A 21,240-nucleotide genomic window follows, 5' to 3' on the forward strand; every position below is an offset into this window, starting at 1 on the left:
GCAGTCTTCAATCAGCAAACAAAAACCTCCTCCTCGTGCCCAAAGCCCGGTATAAATCCAAGGGGGATCGGAGATTCACTGTCCAAGGGCCTCGGCTATGGAATGCTCTACCAATCAACATCCGCCTGGAAGAAAATTACCTGGCTTTTAGGAAAAAACTCAAGACCTTCCTCTTTTAGCAGATGATCAAAGCTCGCCACAGCGCCTAGAGGCGATTCAGTTCACATTGTGCACTATACAAGTATTTCATTCATGCATTAACTTGTCCCAGATAGAGTAGCCCCCCTGGGAATTCATCCAGCATTGTGACTTCCTCATCTTCCCGCTCCTGCTCCTCCACAGCTTGATCAATGACACGATGCAATGCACACTCCATAAAGAAGGCATAAGGTACCATGTCACTGATGGCGCGCATGAGCAGCCACTGGCGCGGTGAAAAAAACCCCAGCTCCCCAGAAACGGTTCTGCTGCAGAGTTCATACAGGTAGACGTTAACTGCACGTTTCTGCTGGAGCAGCCTATCAAGCATATAGAAGGTTGAGTTCCATCACATCTGGCAATCGCAAATAAGACATCTGACCGGCAGATTGTGTCGCCGCTGAATGTCAGCAAGGCGAGTCATGGCCGTGTAAGATCTTCTGAAATGGGCTGAGATTTTCCTTGCCTGCCGCAAGATGTCCTGGACCCCAGGGTATTTGACAACGAATTGCTGCACGACCAAGTTTAAGACGTGTGCCATGCATGGCACGTGCTTAATTTTGCCCTGTTTCAATGCGCTAAGCAGATTGGCACCGTTGTCACACACCACTTTACCAACTGTTAAATTGAGCGGTGTTAGCCACTGATCTGCCTGTGAATGCAAAGCTGAAAGGAGTGCCGGGCCATTGTGGCTCTTGGGTTCCAGGCACAACAGACGCAGCGCGGCATGGCAACATCTCACCTGGCATGTCGAATAGGTTCTGGGGAGCTTGGGCGGCGCAGCGGAAGAGACGCTAGCAGCAGAAACGGAGGAGTCAGCCGAGGAGGAGAGGGAGGAGGATGGAGTAGGAGGAGGAGGAGAAGAAGAGCCAGGCCTGCATGCAATCCGTGGCAGTAAAACCAAATCTACATGGGTGCCACGGGTTACATGCTTTATTGGCTGTCAGAAGGTTCACCCAGTGGGCAGTAAAAGTGATATACCTTCCCTGCCCGTGTTTGCTAGACCACGTGTCTGTGGTCAGATGTATCTTGGCACCGACACTGTGTGCCAGAGATACATTCACTTGCCGCTGAACATGGCCATATAGCTCTGGGATGCCCTTCTCTGAGAAATACTTCCTTCCTGGGACCTTTCATTGTGGTTTTCTAATGACCAAAAATTTTCCAAAGGCCTCCGAGTCCAGCAGTTTATATGGCAGTAGTTGGCGGGCTATCAGTTCTGATAAGCCAGCCGTCAACCGTTGGGCAAGAGGGTTATTCGGCGTCATAATTTTTTTACGCTCGAACATTAGGCCCACGGAAGCCTGCCTTTTTGCAGAAAAGCATGAGCTTGGCGTGATGGAAGGTGGAGTGGAGGACAATTGTGAGGAGAGAGGAGAAGGAGAAGTAGAAGACGAGGCTGGACGGTGAGAGCCTGGAGTGTGGCTTTGTGTGTTCCGTTGCTCCCACTGGGCTCGGTGATGGCTGCTCATATGCCTTCTTAAGGCGGTTGTCCCTAGGTGAGTGTTGGGCTTACCGCGACTAATGCACTGACTGCAACGATTGCAGATGGCAACACCATTGTCAGCAGCGGACACGTTAAAAAAAGCCCACATTGCGGAGCCATGTGCCGGTGTCCTGGGAGCGCCAGATGTGATAGTACATGGTCGATGACTCGCTCCTGATACATTAGCAGTCTGCTTTGTCCCTCCTGTGCAATGTAAGTTATTCCTGCTTCTCCTCCCTATCTGATGGTCCATATCTCCCTCTGAACTCCCCTCCTCTTCCTCTCTTGTGGGCACCCACGTGACATCACTAGACACGTCATCATCGACGTCACCTTCCCCATCGCTATAAGTAGAGATCTCGGAGTAGGCAGCAACACCGGGGACCAACCTCCTCCTTGGGCTGATCTGGGTACTGTTGTCAGACTGCTGAGTGGCGGTTGTTGCTACCTCCTCTTCCTGATCCAATGCCAAGAGTGGCTGCGCATCAGAAATGTCTTGATATGGATCGGAAAATAATTCCTGTGACTCAAGCGGAAGGTATGTGGTGGTGGTGGTGTTGTTAGTGGTAGTGTCTTTGGGGGTGCACATAGCAGAGAATGAAGAAGAGGGTGCAGATCGAGAGGATGAGGAGGGTGCAGAAGACTAAGGCTGAGTGAGCCACTCAACCAAGTCTGGTGCGTCCTTTAAAGTAATTGAACGCACCTTCTGCAACTTCCCACTTTGACTCAAGCCTGTTGCTCCTGCCCTACCCCTACCACCTCTGCGGAAGGGCCTGCCTCTTCCTCTACCTGTCATTTTTTAAATGACCCTGTGACAAAACTCTCAGTCCCTATACTGAATGAATGAATGAATGAATGACTTGTATAGCGCTACCTATACGAACTGAATCGCCTCAGGGCGCTTTTCTTGCCACCGGTGTTCATCTGCAGCTATTTGCAGCTTTATACTGATAAAGGACTGCTGCAGAATAGGGCAGCAGTCAGCAGTAGTGCACCTCAACCCTATATATTGTGGACCTATACCAGTCCTTAAGGAATAGCAGACTGTACCTCACTCAACCCTATGTACTGTAGTACACTATACCTTACCAGTCCTTAGAAGGACCTTTGTGGAACTAGTAGGTTGTGATTAGCAGATTGTACCTCATCCCTATACTCATAAAGGACTACTGCAGCAGAAGGGCAGCAGTCAAGTATAATATTCTTTCTATATTTGGAATAAAGAATATTATACGTGTACAAGCCTATTACCATACCAGTCCTGAAAAGAACCTTTGTGGACCAAATAGTAACAGCTACTGATTAAACTGACTGTTCCTCACTGCCACACACAGCTTCCTGCCTGTCCCTATTTAAACTGACAAAACACAGGCTGCTGCAACAATAACTTGAATAGCACTCAAAACTATATCCTGTACTACTTTACCATACCAGTCCCGAAAAGGACTTTTGTGGACCTAATAGTAACAACTAATGATTAAACTGACTGTCCCTGCTGCACACAGCGTCCTGTCCCTCTCTCTACACTGACAAAAGACAGGCTGCTGCAACAATGACTTGAATAGCAGTGCCTCAAACCTATATCCTGAACTACACCTAACACCTCTACCATACCAGTCCTTAAAATAACTTTTGTGGACCTAATAGCTAGCGATTTGGGTCACTGCAGTCTCTCCCTGCTCCACACAGCAACCTCTTCCTATAGTGACATACGAAAGAATGTAAAATGGCCGCCGGATCGGGTCTATTTATAAGTTAGGGGGAATGTCCAAGTGTCCATGTGCTGTAATGTCTCAATTGGCTGTCCTGTACCACATGATGGATGTGTCATCATAGGTCAAAGTTCTTTTACACAGTAAACACGGAAGTCCGCCGGGCGAACAGCGGCAATAGTCCGCCGATCGCGCGGACCGCGAACAGCCGAAATTCGCCGCAAAATGACCGCCGGGCGAACCATTCGGCCATCCCTATTCATCACATCTGCAGCAGATTACATTGTTACTATCTGCAAACTGTGTCTCAAGCACAAACTTGGCTAAAACAACTATTTGGGTACCACATGCTTAATAAGGCATTTAACGTCCAACCATGCAGCCTGTTGGCAAGAGCACCTAAAAGCCATACAAAAGGGACACAAATCTGTCCCTCCTCCTCCTTACCCACTTCAGTCTGCTCCTGCTATACCGAGTCATTACCTCTCAGCAGCCTCCACTGACAGGGATGATGGTATATGATGGTATAGCACAGGGTGTCCCAGGTCCTAGTAGCACATCTGCCAGCAGAACACCACCAGCTGTAGACTGTAGCCAGCAAATTTCTCTGACTAAAATAAAAATACAGCCCCTGCCACCCACATGCCCAGCATCTAAATGCAAGCTTATCAAATCTGTTGGCTCTCCAACATCTGCCTTTTAGCCTGGTGGATTGCCCCTTCCGTGAATTTGCACACTGTGCTGTACCACAATGGCAGGTTCCCAGTTGCTACTACTTTTCACATAAGGCCGCTCCATCTCTTTACCATCACGTGGAAGGTCAGTGTTCTGACATCGTTGGGCATGGCAGTCAGCCGTAAAATCCACCTTACTGCCGAGATGTGGTCCAGCAAGCATGGACAGGGATAATATATATTTAATTCACAACACACTAGGTAACGCTGCTTGCAACTCGAAAGGATGCAGGACAGGGCTTGGAGCTGCAGCTTGTTGTGCCCCCACGTCTCCATACAGCTGGTGGTAATGATGCTAGACCTGTGAACTCTACCCCCCTCTGCCACCTCCATGGCCTCCTCTTCAGAATTGTCCTATGAATATTAGGTACCTCTAAGCGTTCAAAGGGCTATTCTCAGTCTCAGTCAAGCTAAAAGGTACCATGCAGTGCTTCAGCTGGTGTGTTTAGGAGACAGGAAGCAAACCGGAGCAGAGATTCTTGCAGCTCTGCAGGGACAGGCCCAGGAGGTGGTTCACATCATACAAGCTGGAGCCAGGAATGGGGGTGTGCGATAATGGCTCAAACCTCCTGTCCACCCTTAGACAGGGAAAGTTGACAGATGTGCCATGCCTGGCACGTCCTCAATTTGGTGGCACACCATTTCCTAAATACGTACCCAGGGTTGTAAGATGTTCTAAAGCTGGCCAGAAGAGTCTGTAGCCATTTCAGGCAGTCATACACAGCCAGTGCTCGGTTGGCTGAAATCCACCTGCCCATAACCTGCCTGATTTTTGACATGCCCACCAGGTGGAACTCAACATTGTTAATGCTGCAGTGGCTATACATGCAGCAGAGGGCCCTCAACGAGGACCTGTGCGAATATGGCACGACGACAGGCTCAGGCCACCTCTGCTTTTTTCCCCCATGCCAATGGCTGATCATTAAGGATGCATGCACTGTAATGTCACCATTTGTGGAGGGCACAAGGATGGTGAGCCGTGACAGTGCATGCATCAGTGACACAATGCCTGTTGTGTTCCTGCTGGAGCAGACTCTGAGTGGCATTATGGACAGGGCACTGGAGGCAGAGGAGGACTTTCTTTCCTCTCAAGGCCCACTTTATCCAGACACCTTAATCCTATGTCACAGAACACATAGGAAGAGAGAGAGGAGGAGGATGAAGAAGAGGATTCTGGCACTTTCATAGGCTTTGAAGAAGAGGAAGACATGCGTCAATCTGTAAGCAATGACTTTCCAACCAGGACCCTTGGGAGTAGTATGTAGCTGGGAGCAGCAAGTTCCAGATGCTGTCACCCTAAGTGTCCCCAAGCAGTCTGCTTATCAAACATCTGCAAATTTGAGGTGCATGGACAACCTCATGCTTCAAAGCCTGCAAAAGGACCCAAGAATATGTGGCATGAAGAAGAAGGATGATTACTGGTTGGCAACTCTCCTTGACCACCGTTATAAAGGGAAGGTCTTAGAACTCAGCCCGTCCCCACAGAGAGTACAGAAGATAAAATCTCTTGACGCATTAAAGGGGATTTTATTGAACGTTTTTTACTGACTCCTGTATGTTGCAGTGTCATGGAAAACATTGTTTTGAGTCTTCTGTTGGTCAAGAGAGGCACAGTGGAGAAGGTTTCTGCCTAAGTGAGGCATTTTGGAATTTTTTTAGTTCTCGGGCTGTCAGCTTTCACATTCCATCAGTAGTGTCTGCATCACATAGTGGACGATTTCCAGCTGATGATCCACTGACTTACTGGGTCATGAGAATAGACCACTGGCCAGAACTTGCCCAGTATGCTATTGCGTTGTTGGACTGCCCTGCATCCAGCATGCTTTCAGAATGGGCATTCAGTGCTTCAGGAGGTTTAGTTACTGATCATAGAATGCGTCTGTCCACAGACTCCGTTGACCGTTTGACTTTTATAAAAAAAAAATTAGTCCTGGATTACCAGCTATGAAGCCCCTGATACAGATGTCACCAATTAAGTCTTTTTGGGATGTGGAATCAGCACAGAACTTCGAGGCTGCTTTGCTTTGAAGGTGTTCAATCATTTCATCTGGAAGAATGTTTTTGGTATAGGTTTCATGGGCACAATTAACACTCAAAGACCAATTTTTCAGTACCTGTCTGACAGGTGCAGATCATTGCAATTTTTTTGCCTTCATCAAGAGCACCTCTAAAGGGTTACCACGGGAAGGCACCCCCGACACCCAAAGAGTATTTTTTCTGCACTTGTTTGACAGGTGCATATATGCCCAATTACTTGCCTTCAAAATGGGCACTTTTGATATTTGACATTTGGTTCAGGTCCCATTGACTTTAACGGGGTTCGTTATTCAGGTCCAAACTTTCGCTGTGTTCGAAAGTTCTGGTGTGAACCGAACAGGGGTCCGTTCTGCCCATCCCTACTTGTGAGTAGTTTCATTTTAACTTGTAATAAATCCTTGCTACTAAGCTACACTTAGAGAAGCACAGGCACCTTCTTTCTGTCTCTTCTAGAGATACTTCTTGCTGCTACACGGAGCTGACTCAGTGAAGTGCCCCCCAGACCTTTATGCACTTAATCTACTAACGGACTCTATTTATGAGCCATTCTGTTTACAGTTTGCCACTTATGTATTGTTCATGAACTGGTTCCTCTTCATTTTTGGCATTGTTTGCAGAGCCCATCTTGTGCCAAGTCTATGCGGTTGATATGCATCTTGTAGCATCAGAGGTCTGACAGCCTTTAATGATTCCCATCTTGTTTGATTTGATGAGAAATAAAAAAAAAAAAAGAGGCAAAATTTGGGACTTTAACCACTTGAGACTCGCGCTATAGCCGAATGACGGCTACAGCGCGGATCTCCTTTGCCGGGACTACGTCTATTGATGTAGTCCCTTGCACGAGTGGCCTGCGCGCCCCCTGAGGGGCGCGCGCTCTGTGATCGGCGAGTCTATGAGACTCGCCTGATCACCGATCCAAGCAAGGGGTCGATCCCGACCCCTTATCACGTGATCAGCTGTCAGCCAATGACAGCTGATCATGTGATATATAACGGAGCCGGCAATCGGCTATTATTCCTCCTCGTGCTGTCAGCGCGAGGAGAAAAAAAAAAGAGCCGATCACCGGCGGCCGTGATCGGGACATCAGTCCCGATCACGGCCAGCCCTGCCAGTGCCCACCTGCCCCCTGCCAGTGCCCACCTGTCCCCTCATCACTGAACATAATAAAAAATAAGTACCCCCGTCAGTGCCACCCTGCAGTGCCCATAGTGCCACCCAGCAGTGCCCACAGTGCCACCCAGCAGTGCCCACAGTGCCACCCAGCAGTGCCCACAATCTGCCTCAACAAAGGTGCTGCACCCCAGTGCCACATATCCATGCCCATCAGTGTCATCTACCAGTGCCCATCAGTGCCCAGCAGTGCCGCCCATCAGTGCCCAGCAGTGCCACCTACCAGAGCCACCTATCAGTGCCCATCAGTCCCATCTATCAGTGGTACCTATCAGTGCCCCTTAGTGCCACCCATCCGTGCCACCCATCCGTGCCACCTTATCTGTGCCCATCTTTGCCCACCAGTGCAGCCTATCAGTGCCCACCAGTGCAGCCTATCAGTGCCCACCAGTGCAGCCTATCAGTGCCCACCAGTGCAGCCTATCAGTGCCCACCAGTGCAGCCTATCAGTTGCGCCTCATCAGCGCACTTCAATGAAGGAGAAAAAAAATGGCCTGTTTGCAAAATGTTATAACAAACTATTAAACATGATTTTTTATTTTTTTTGCATCTTTTTTTGTTTGTTTAGCAAAAAATAAAACTCCCAGCTGTAATTAAATACCACCAAAAGAAAGCTCTATTTGTGGGAAAAAAATTATAAAAATTTCATTTGGGTACAGTGTTGTATGCCCGTGCAATTGTCATTCAAAGTGCATCAGCGCTGAAAGCTGAAAATTGGTCTGGGACTGAGGGGGGTTTAGGTGCCCAGTAAGCAAGTGGTTAAATAAAGCACACGGCTATGCGGCGATGAAAACTATCGATATATAATATCATGTTTATTGGTAAATACAGTTGTGCTCATAATTTTACATACCCTGGCAGAATTTATGATTTCTTTTTCATTTTTCAGAGAATATAATAACACAAAAACTTTTTTCACTCATAGTTAGGGTTTGGCTAAAGCCATTTATTATCAATCAACTGTGTTTACTCTTTTTAAATCATAATCACAGCAGAAACTACCCAAATGACTCTGATCAAACATTGACATACCCTGGTGATTTTGGCCTGATAACATGCACACAAGTTGACACAAATTGGTTTGAATGACTATTAAAAGGTAACCATCCTTGCCTGTGATCTGTTTGCTTGTAATTAGTGTGTACAAAAAGGTCAATGAGTTTCTAGACTCCTGACAGACCCTTGCATCTTTTATCCAGTGCTGCATTGACATTTCTGGATTCTGAGTCATGGGGAAAGCAAAAGAGCTGTCAAAGGATCTGTGGGGAAAGGTAGTTGAACTGTATAAAACAGGAAAGGGATATAAAAATCTATCCAAGGAATTGAGAATGCCAATCAGCAGTGTTCAAACTCTAATCAAGAAGTGGAAAATTAGGGGTTCTGTTAAAACCAAACCATGGTCAGATAGAATTTCAGCCACAGGTAGTAAAATTTCAGGTGCAACTGCGATGAAAATTGTTCAGGATGCAAAGAAAAACCCACAAATAACTTAAGGTGAAATACAGGACTCTCTGAAAACATGTGGTGTGGCTGTTTCAATATGCACAATAAGGAGGCACTTGAAGAAAGGTGGGTTGCATGGTCGAACCATTACTACACAGATACCACAAAGTATCCCCCTTACAATACGCCAAACAGCACAGAGACCAGCCTCAAACCTTCTGGCACAAAGTCATTTGGAGTGATAAGACCAAACTTTAGCTTTTTGGCCACAACCATAAACACTACATTTGGAGAGGAGTCAACAAGGCCTATGATTAAAGGTATACCATTCCTACTGGGAAACACGGAGGTGGATCACTGATGTTTTGGGGATGTGTGAGGTACAAAAGGCACAGGAAATTTGGTCAAAATCGATGGCAAGATGTTCCTCCAGTATTTTTTGATAACATGCTGCATTCATCAGCCAGGAAGCTACACATGAGTCATACTTGGACAATCCAACATGACAATGATCCAAAACACAAGGCCAAATCGACCTGGCATTGACTACAGCAGAATAAAATGAAGGTTCTGGAGTGGCCATCTCAGTCTCCTGACCTCTCTATCATTGAGCCACTCTGGGGAGATCTCAAACGGGCCGTTCATGCAAGACTACCCAAGAATTAACAGGAACTGGAGGCTTTTTGCCAAGAAGAATGGGCAGCTTTACCATCTGTTAAGATAAAAAGGCTCATCCACAAATACCACAAAACACCTCAAGCTGTCATTGATGTTAAAGGGGACAATACAGGGTATTAAGAACTAGTGTATGTAAACTTTTGATCAGGGTCATTTGGATAGCTTTTGTTGTGATTATGGATTTTAAAAGAGTAAACACAGTTGATTGATAATAAATGGCTTCAGCCAAACACTAACCATGAGTGAATACGTTTTTTGTGTTATCATTCATATTCTCTGAAAAATGGCCAAGAAATCATAAAGTCAGCCAGGGTATGTAAACTTATGAGCACAACTGTATACACATGTTGAGTCATAATAAAATACAGTGAGTAAATAGAATTGCTCGTTAGTAATACATGGTACACAAATATACATATCGCTGCACCACTGTGGTGTGGGTGGTGTTAGTTGGTAACCTAACCCTCTCTAAGTAATATAAAAAAAAAAATCAATAGTGAATCATGTAATGGCAATGTTTGTACCTACCTCACTTATACGCTTAACGATATATACCATAAGTGATTACAACCTTGTCTATATAAGAATCAACCAATGTGGTTGCAGCTCTAACCCATGAAATCAATAAGGAAGGATAATGGTGCTAAAATACAAAGATCACATTTATTTATACAGAAAAGAAACATTGGAATAATCAAATATCACCACATATAATGTAGATGATACAAATACAAAGAAGCTGTGATGTTACAAATACAGTTTGGTCAATGGACAAAGATAATTAAAGTTACACACAAAGAAAGTAAAGGGACTACAATAATGGAAATATAATACACAGAGCCCTTCGGTTTTTGTTTTTTTTTTGTTTTTTTTGTTTTATTGAAAGCCTGTGACGTGCAAAACACACTCAAAAACTTCACCCGGTGCCCAAAAAATTTCACACACATAGGGAGTAGACACAAAAAAGTGCAATGGGTACACAAGCCCTTTGAAATCAGAGGGCCTTGCCCTGAATCCCCCAGGGCGTTAGGCTCCCGACAGGGACAAGGGTACTTAAAACATGGTCTGTCTGGCTGAAACCAGACAGACCCATTTCTTTGGAAGGTCTGCCGAAACAGACCCACCCAAGTACTAGGTGGGGCTCCCCTGAAGGGAGACCCCCAGAAGAGAGAGGGCAAACTAAGCCTGAAGGCCATGTCTACCCCCTCCCCAGACGTTCAGAACAGGCCTGAGGACCTGTGACCCTACTAATCACACAGTGCAGTGACAAACATAAAAGACGTGACACACACACAAAGGAAATAAATTAAATAAAGCGGGGGAGGAATAAGTGGAGAGGAAGAGTGAAAAGGTGGCCATTGTGTAAAACAATGACCAGGCCCTCCGGCCAGGAATAAAAAATTCCTCAGGTCCCAGCCAACAGGCCCGACCCAAGAGGCAGGTGCTAAAAAAAAGTGTGCTATTGGTGCAGTGACCGTGGTGCCCAAAATCAAGAGTGACCATCACTCACAGTGATTTTTATTCACCCCTGGACTGCCACTCCATGGGCACATACTCCAAAGGCTTTCAAGACTGCCCTGACCAACAGACCATAGCAGCCCCCCTCCCCAGGCAGGAAGGCATGAAGTTCAGGAAATCCGGGAGAGCCTGTCTACCCTCCAAGCTCAACCCCACTACCATCACTCCTACCTAATTACATTCGGGAAGTACTAACCGCTCCTCCCCCTCAGAGAGCAGCCAGTGTTCCCTTCCGAAAAACTGTCTGGGGCTAGAACTACCCCAACTCAGGCCAGGTACTCGACCCTCTGGGTCCAACCAATAGCAGCACCCATCCTCACCAGGGACACCCTTCTGAACGGCTCGGACTCGGACATGCACCGACCCCCACTTTCCGTCGGGCAGCACAGCGTGAACCCTGCCGAGACCGTCTTTCCAGGTGCAAATTATGCCATTGGAAGCACTAGCCCTCCCCTCTCAATAGGGGCGGCACAGCGCCTCCTTTGGCAACTGATAAGAACAGATACTACATTTGATCTTAGCCAAAAGGCCGAGAAGAGCCCTTACGTTACCATGCTTGCAGGGGGCACACAGAGAGAGAAGAGACTGTGTGTAGCTCTCTGTACTGCTTTTATACTCCCCCTTTGCCCCTACTCTCACCCATTCAGGTTCCACATCCCCCCCCCCGGCACCCTTTAATTGGTCCAGAGTTGCATCAAATTCTGATTGGCTGTAATTTCAAGTCTAGTTGATCATCATGCTTCTCACATAAGCATTAGACTCTTTTATCGGTGCCTCTCGGTCTGAAACATGATTACCTTTGTTAAGTCTATCTCTTGATTTAAGAACAGTCAGCCCACTTTGAGCTTAAAGTAGAAGTAAACCCATCAATTTAAACAGTTAAAAAAAAAAAAGGCGTGGCGGGAATGCTAACTGCACATTGGCTGTGCTCTCAGCCAAACTATCAAACCATCCAATGGCTGGTGTCATAACGAATCACACGTGCAGCACCATAGCAGTTGAAGATTAAACAGAGGCAAAGATGGCAGCTTCTTTGGCTGAAAACGATAGGGGAGTTTACTTCCACTTTAATATAGCCAGTTCAGAAATTAGCATATCAAGCCCCCAAGACCAAGTGGAGACACAACGTCTGATATGTATAACAAAACAGTGTTGCATTTCCTAAATAACTACCAATAAATAAATAAATAAGAATATGTGAACTTGCAAAATAGCAAGATACTGAATGTACAATCAAATATTCATGTTCCCTGACTTGGAATAGTGAAAAATACACAATGATGAAAGGTACGTGTTCCCTAAGTGGGAATAGTAAACAATAAAGTCCCCACACTCAAAAAATGTATTGAATAAAAATAAGAGTCCAAATGCACAAATGTAATCCCCAGAGTCTGCTGCACAAAAACGCACAACACACCACCAGTGCAAAAACGTCACTCGCCTCACATTCTGACCCGTTTCACCAGAAGGTCAGAAAAAGCAGGTTCCCTCTCTAGGATACAAACAGATCAGCTGATCATGGAACTCCTATTCCTTCAGTGCTGTCTCCGGCTGATTTGATGGATTCCAGCCAGTACAAATTCCCTCAACGGGGTCTGGTGCACATGGGAATAGAAAAAGGCAAAATCTAGTGCTCTCTGTATATCAAAACAGCTTATTTCCTCATTAAAACGTTACTCACAAATGTAGCACTTAAGCAGTGCGGGCCCAGAATGCATAGAAACGACAAGATGCTTGTGGGATGACGCTGCCACTGTGGCTCCTTCCCCCTGTATGCGTTACGTCGAATGGGCTGCTACACCACCATGACTTCTTCAGTAAGGGCTAGAGACTGAACATCTCACCACTGATTGAAAAGACTAATACGCTCTAATTAGGTGTGCTGCATCATCACACCCCAGTCCCGCCCACCTTGCTGAACCAGGCCTCATGAGACATCCTTCCAGGCTGACACAGGAAACAGGAAGTGGTGAAAACAGCACAAATACACATGGGGACATCTGACAAGCGGAAAATCAATTCTTCCCAAGTTAGTTTTTTTTTTTATAGAAAATACTTTTGTGTAAGTTACCATTACTAAATCTACTGCTGGCAACACCATCCTGTAAGCATCTTGACCACATTTAATGTGATTAAAATTAAAATTACACTAATACATCAAAAACTAATACACATAATATTATAATAATAATAATAATAAAAAAAAAAAATATATATATATATATATATATATATATATATATATATATATATATATATATATAAAATCACGAATAATTAAACTCATAAATTACTAATAAAACAGTTCAAATCGAAGTCCGCGTTCAAACCCATTGGTCTTACTTTCATAAAGCCAGAAGGATTCCCTTTTGCTGAGTTGTCTGATAGTCGAGAATAAACGGAATCAATACCATTAATAATCGGCCTCCCTGGTGGTTCTGTAGTGTTCTGTAGTGTTTTTATGAATTTTCGGCAGAAAATAAATAAAAGGTGTGGGACAAGATATGAGGTTCAAATATCGTGTTTACTTGATGGACAAGATATCTTTGGATTTCCCTTTTTCTACCACCTCCCCAAGTTTGTTCTTAAATTCCAGCAAAGGGTTACCAGTAAGCTTGAGGTAAGTATCTGTATCCCCTAACTGCCTTTCCATTTCTGTTTGGTAATACTGTTTGGTCATAATGACCAACCTCCCCCCCTTATCAGCAGGTCGTATGACCACATCCTAAGACTGCTCAATGTCTCCTATTCCCTTTTTAATCCAATGAGGATAGTGAACCGTTCTTATTTTTAATTGTTCCAAATCCCATATTTTAACTACCATATTTTTGAAGACATGTAAAAATGTATTGTCAACATTTTGGGGGTTAAAAACAGATTTGTTTTTTAGGGATGAGTGGTGAAAACTACTAGCATGGAGTGGGGGTCTCGAATCAGGTTTCGACAAAAAATATTTCTTCAAATTCAATGTGTGTACATACTTCTGGATTTGGACATAGGTGTCAAACTTATTAAAATTTTTAATTGGTGCAAATTTGAGTCCCTTGTCCAAAAGAGTAATCTCTTCTTTAGTGAGATCTACATCACTCAGATTATAGATCCCAGTCCCTACTGGTGTTTGCTTTTTTTGGGTCCTTCTTCCTTTCTCTCCCCCCCCCCCCTTCCTTTTCCAGTCTGGGTGGGATCATTCCCCTGAGATGGGGGTCCCCCTAAAAAAAAAACCCTGAAAACCCTCTGGTGGATTGGATAGGGTGGAGTAGCGATTATCCACCGGTACATTATACATGTAATCATTGGTGCCAAAAGCTCATTGAACCTGCGGATAATTTGTTTGTGTGGAATTTCGCTGATCACTGTGTTCATTTGGGGGTTGGTAATAACCCAAATAATAATTTGGATTATAATTGGGGTTAGAGTGGGAATGAGAATTAGTATTGGGGTTAAAATTCCCTCTCCCCCTCTTAGGCATCCCTCTCACATTCCCTCTTCCCCTCCAGTTACCTCTGAAGGGTGTACACTGCGGTTGGGGCTGGTTGGTATTGCTCTGTGCACCTCCCTCATAATTTTGGGGGGCCCACTGATAAGGTTGTGATAACACTTTCATCTCCCCTTTATTACCTTTTTATAGGCTGAGCAATTCCCTGTGTAGGTCCCTGGACTTTTTCATTATTACTACATTGCCATTTAAAAACTTCTTTATTCTTAAAATCCCCTGTATCCCTGATATACTTCTCTATTTTCTTCTTTTGCGTTTCTCTAGCTTTTTCATTAGCTCTCCTGATAGTTTAACTCTGAGTAATTTTTAAACTGTTCCAGTTTTTCCTTGATTTCCAATATCTGGCTTTCAAGTGTTCTCATCTTAATTGTTTCAGTTTTATTAAAAACTCTGAGCCCTTGTACACACGGTCGGACATTCTGACGGAAAATGTCTGATCGGACCATGTTGTCAGATAATCCGACCGTGTGTGGGCTCCATCTGACTTTTTAGAGTTGGGCGGCACAGTGTTGTAGTGGTTAGCACTCTCACCTAGCAGTAAGACACTACCTGCCTGGAGTTTGCATGTTCTCCCTGTGCCTGCGTGGGCTTTCTCCAGGTACTCCACTTTCATCCCACACTCCAAAGACATACGGGTAGGTTAATTGGCTTCTGTCCAAAATTAACAAATAGTATATGAATGGGGACCTTGGATTGTGGGCTCCAGAGGGTGGGGACCAATGTGAGTGTGCAATGTACAAGGATAGGGACAATTGTAGACACTCACTCAAGATGGACTGGTGTCTTTATTCAACCTTACTAACTATGTAACTATGTAATGTCCAACCAACAAAGTTTGAGAGCTGGATTTTCCAACAACATCATCCGATCAGACTTTGTCCGATCGTTTGTAGAGAATTCCGATCGGATAAAGTGCCACGCATGCTCAGATCAAATGATGAGACCAAAGCCATTGGCCATTAGCCTGAATGTAGTCCCGACATAAGAACGAACGTCATCAAGTTCCGAACGATCGGATTTTCTAACAACTTTGTCCGACTGTGTGTATGCAACACCAGTTTCGGACAAAATCCGACGGATTTTGTGGTCAGAATTTCCGACCATGTGTACCAGGGAAATAATTCAATCCCCTTGGTATTGAAAAACAAATACCAATCATTCAGGGAATCTTCATCCTCCAAACCATCGTTCGGAGGAAGATCCCATCTTAAATGTCTGGATATTAAACCATTGGCAATATACTGCTCAAATGATACTTGATCCCACCATGAATGGATTTTTTTCTCCATTAAGAAACCAATGGCTTCATTTACTATAGTGCTGCAACGTTAATGCATGCAAATTTGCGTGAATTAGCGCTAATTCCCGCTAGTGTCGCTAATTAGCGCTAAAACAGTATTCACTATAGCGCTGGTGAGAAAATACTCCCAAAATCGAATTAGTTCCCTGAAACTAAATAGCGTCCAAATCCTTACTCTGCTAAAAGCTGGAGAATTGCACATGGAAATAATGTTTAGAGCATGATATAATTGCTTAAATGGTACTGAAATATGCGGTATATTATTTAAAGACAATCTGCCTTTAAACTGTGTGAAAACGGAAAATTGAATCATACTTACCGTAATTTTCCTTTCCTAGTGCCTATCCATGGCAGCATACCTGTGATAATACTCTACCCCAGACTCCTCCCCTCAGGATAGTGAATATATTATAAAAATGAAATCCATACCCCCCTAGCAGTCTTCTGTCACATCGAATACCAAAGGGAGGACGTCTCTGCTGCCATGAATAGGCACCAGGAAAGGATAATTACGGTAAGTATTATACAATTTTCCATTTTTCTGGTGCCTCCATGGCAGCATACCTGTGATAAAATAAATAGCTAACAAACTGGGTGTGTAATGTTCATACATTTTATTAAGGAATCCAGAGGGCTGACTTAATTGCCCTTCTTCCGAACTCCACCGAAGTGAGTGCCCCAGATCAGTTCTGAAATGGCGGATGAACGTGTATGGAGATGCCCAAGTAGCCCCCTTGCAAATAATCTCCGGGGAGACATTAACCCTTGTCGGCCAAGATGAAGAGACTGCCCTCGTTGAGTGGACTTTAACTGCTGGAGGATCCATCCCTCTAGCCCTATACACTTTTTAGATTAGTTTACAAATCTAGGAGGCAATAGTTCCTGATGCCGTTTCCTTCCATCTGTTCTTGCCCCAAGGAAGTATGAACAATTTGTTTGAACTGTGGCCTGTCAGTCACACCTTAGAACTCTGGAAATGTCCAACTCTTGTAGTGAACCTGCAAGAGGATCCATAAAGATAGGTAGAGCCCAAGCTCCCAAGAGAGGGTAAGGACAAGAACCTTGTAGCTCTACTCCATTCAGGGAGAAGGACATGTGCTCATTCTCTGCCCCTAAGGCAGATTCCAAGGCCTTCTTCCCTGAAGTAACTGCAATTGAAAAAGGCGGTCTTGTCCATAGAGAAGTGGATTCTCTTGGGAAGAAAGGCTGAGACATCAGGCAGTCCAGGACAAAAGGCAGATCCCAAACTGGAAAAGAGTGATTTTACTGGTGGCCGGATCTTTTGACTGCTCTGAAGTATTGAATGATGAGCATGTCTTCCGCCCATCTCTTTTGGGTAGCTCCTGAAATAGCCGCCACCTGCACCTTCAGTGAACTTAGTCCGAGCACAAGGTCCCAGTCTGCCTGCAGAAAATCCAAGAGAAGTGCAGTAGAAGGAATCGTGGGATCCAAGCACTTGCCAGTCACAAATAGTTTGAACTTATTCCAGACCTTTGTGTACACATAATTCGTGTAGGGTTTTTCTGCCCTTCAAAAGCATTGAGATTATATTTGAAGAGCAACCTAAGAACTTCAATTTCTCCCTTTCAACATCCAAATATGCAGATTTAATCTGAGGGGCTAGATGTACAAATCTCCCTTGAGAGAGAAGTTGAGATAGAACCTAGAACTTTGAGAGGACAAAAAGGAACGGAGGCACATTGCCCAGGAGTACCAAGGCCTCCTCCGCCAATATGGGAGAATTGCCCCACTCTGACTGGCTCCTTCCACCACCTGAGCAGAAACCACAAGAATAGGGGACTGGGGGGGGGGGGGTGCATAGGCTGAGGGCATCCACTGCCTTCACCCGAGGGTAAAGCAGTTGGGAGAGAAATCATGGTAATTTGGCATTCACTGATGAGGCAAAAAGGCAGATTTCTGGAGGATTCTGGAGGTTCATAATCCTGCTGAATATCGAGGCAGAATGACCACTTATTGTTGTCTTGAAAATTCATAGACAGATGATCTGCTTCCTTGTTCAGGTGACCTTGGAAGATAGACTGTCCTCAAATCCAGCAGGTTCCTTTTTGCCCACAGTATAATGAGCTCCACTTCTCTCAGTAAAGGGATGCTGTGGGTTTCCCCCTTTTGTTGGGTGTATGACTCTGCCACCCTGTTGTCCAGAAGTAACAGGACCGGCTTCTGATGTAGATGCTCTCCCCGGCTCCATAGGGCTAGATAGGTCGCCCGTATATCCAGAACATTGGAGACTACTCCCGCCTTGGGGAAGTCCCACCTTCCTTATACTGCAAGGTGATCGCATTGTGCTCCCCAACCTCTCTAACTCGCAACGGTAGTCAGGATGGTCCAGGCAAGCCACTGGAGGAGATGAGGCATTTAAATCAGGTCCTTCTTCGACCACCATAGTGATATAGCTACTCTCTATTCCCCTGCGACAGGAAGCCTGCTTGAAAAATCCCTAGGTGCCAATGAGCCCAGGGTAGTATCGGGATGCAGGATGACATAGTCCAAACTAGACTCAGACAGCTTGACGACGAGAGGTGAGAGAGTGACCTGACGTGACATATCTTCTGGGCAATAGCCTCTATTTTCTGGAGGGGGGGACACACTGTTCCGACTGTGGAGTTGAAAAGAGCACCAAGGTAGACTATTTACTGTGTAAGGGTTAGGAGACTCTTCTGCCCATTCCCCAGCCACCCAAAACCCGCCAAGGTGGACAGTAGCGACATTGACTTCTTTCGCTAGTCCCGGCTACCTGGAGCCATGTTCAAAATTAACAGACTTTCCTCCGTGTGTGGGCAAGTCCCTTCATTTCAAAAGTCCGCCGGAAAAGTCCCGTGTGTGGGCAGGTCCACTCGTTTGGAAATTTGGCAGACTTTCCAGCGGTTTGTCCGCCAGACTAAGTCCGCCGGATAGTCTGATCGTGTGTACGCGGCAAAACAGTGTAAATTTGCTGTCCCATGAAAATAACTCAACACAAAAAATGGCATGGTGGTCCCCCCAAAATCCATACCAGACCCTTATCCAAGCACGCAGCCCGGCTGGCAAGGAAAGGAGGTGGGGACGAGCGAGCGTCCCTACTCCTGAACCGTTCCGGGCCGCATGTGCTCAACATGGGGGGTGGGTGCTTTGGGGAAGGGGGGTGCCTTGCGCCCCCCACCCCGAAGCACCTTGTTTCTATGTTAATGAAGACAAGGGCCTCCTCCCGACAACCCTGACCATTGGTTATCGGGGTCTGCGGGCGGGGGGCTTATCAGAATCCGGGAGACCCCTTTAACTATGTAACCTCTAGCAAAAGATTGGCAAAAGAGCAGAAGATAGGCAGAAGAACCGAAGAGCGGGAGAAGAGGCCAGAGAGAGCGGAGAAGTCGGAAGAGACCCCTGAAGTCGGAAGAAGACCCCCGGAGCTGCTTAATAAATTACTTAAAAAACCTGTCTAGAGGGTTTTTTTATTGACACTTTTTTCCCTCAGGTGAATGGGTAGGGGTACGATGTACCCCATACTCATTCACATAGGGTGGGGGGGCCGGGATCTGAGGGCACCTTTTTTTTTTTTCAAATATGATTTTATTTAAAAAAATTCAGGCATTAATTGCATATACATACTGTAACAGTGTTTACAGAATGGGAGATCATAGTCTCTTAAAATAATAAGCATATATTACAAAAGAAACATGTATTAGATATACATACAAGAACTCAAAAATCTAAGTATCTCTCTATCTCACTGCTGCAGTAATATAAGTTCCTGCTTCTTATCACCTTATGTGACAAAGCACCTCTGCTTCATTCCGTATACTTTAACTTAAAGGGGTTCTGCACTCAGAATAAAACATTTGCCCATTCTCTTGCCTCTAGTTAATATATTTCATAATGCCACCTGTTTTTTTTTTGCATTCACCTACCTTTTGTAATCTTTAGTAGTTTATTTTAAACCCCTGCGGCGATGGGCGGTCTCTTGCGGGGATCAGCGTCATTTCCTGCTGAAGCCCGCACTGTCTCCTGGGATCTCGTTCGTGTAATCCCAGTAGACATTGCGGCTAATGCACCCGACATCTCGCGAGATCTCGGGTGCTACAGCCGACATCTCGCGTGATTTCGGTAATTACACGAACGAGATCCCAGGAGACAGTGCAAGAGACCGCCCATCGCCGCAGGGGTTTAAAATAAACTACTAAAGATTACAAAAGGTAGGTGAATGCAAAAAAAAAAACAGGTGGCATTATGAAATATATTAACTAGAGGCAAGAGAATAGGCAAATGTTTTATTCTGAGTGCAGAACCCCTTTAAAAAACAAATCTAAATAGAGGATAAGAGGAGATAAGAAAAAAAAGAGAAAAAATAAAAAATAAATAAATAAATAGGGGAAGGATTCCCAAAATGGCGCTAAATGCTGTGGTCGGTGGATTCTGCTGTTTCCACATCAAAGGTATACAGGATTTAGCTGCGTTTAATAAATGACATAGGACAGATTTTATATATGATTTTGTTGGAATAGTGGTAATATGTAATAAAAAAAACACGGGGTCATTCGGGAATTGAAGATTAGTTTCTGGGCATTTCTGGGCAATCGTTTGAACCATTGCCCAGAAAGAAGTCAACTTAGGACACGTTCAAAATACTTGCAACATCGTCCCTTTATCTATACCACATCACCAGCAATGCTCTGATGCATCTGGAAAGATAGCATGATGTCGACTAGGGGTCATATACCATCTTGTAAATATCTTATAATTAGTTTCCTGTATTTTGGTACGGATTGAAGATTTAGAGGAAAGCTCAATCATATTTTGAATTTGTAAATCAGTAAATGTGCGATGCAGATCTGTACTCCATTTTAACACACAGGCCAGTTCTGGTTGCTCACTAGGGGAGTTAAATAACTTATACATCTCTGAAGACGTAAGGCAATGGTTCTGTTCCCGAGCAATGCTCCTCAAATTTAGTCCATTGTCTAGTATATGCCTGCGAGTCTGGTATAGTCTGAAGAAAATAATATAATTGAGCTGCATTCCAGAACGCAAGTTGGTAGGGACCCCAGGATTAGTCAGCTCCTCCATAGTAGGCCATCTATCTTCCATCACAAACTGTGATGCAATAGTTCACTCAGTCTCCCATAGAGACAAAAATTGCGTGGTTGAAAGATCTGGTATAAATTTGGGGTTCCCATTTATGGGGGTCAGTGGAGATGTCTTTGTTGTTTGTTCCATGTATGTAATAGCGTGTAGGCATTGTTTCAAAGTATTCCCTATCAAGGGATGAGATTTAGATCTGACGGCACAAAATCCCAACACCACAGCGCCCTTATTAGAGGTATTGGGAATTGGCACTGTTCTACTTGCACCCACAGCTTCAGGTCACTATGGCGTTGCCAATCGATTACTCTACCAAGCTGAACTACTTGGTAATATCTCCTGACATCTGGCAATGCCAAGCCACCATATTGTTTTGGTAGGGTTAAAAAGGT

At 44.9% G+C, this 21,240-nt stretch overlaps 1 pseudogene; it reads right to left on the minus strand.

The window, feature by feature from the left end:
- Nucleotides 1-11,379: 11,379 nt before the first annotated feature.
- LOC143999801 (U2 spliceosomal RNA) lies at nt 11,380-11,517 on the minus strand (annotated as a pseudogene).
- Between the last annotated feature and the right edge of the window lie 9,723 nt (nt 11,518-21,240).

The sequence above is a fragment of the Lithobates pipiens genome, unplaced genomic scaffold (assembly GCF_037356315.1).
Source record: "Lithobates pipiens isolate NorthernLeopardFrog02 unplaced genomic scaffold, aLitPip1_a1.2 Scaffold_19, whole genome shotgun sequence".
NCBI lineage: Eukaryota > Metazoa > Chordata > Amphibia > Anura > Ranidae > Lithobates > Lithobates pipiens.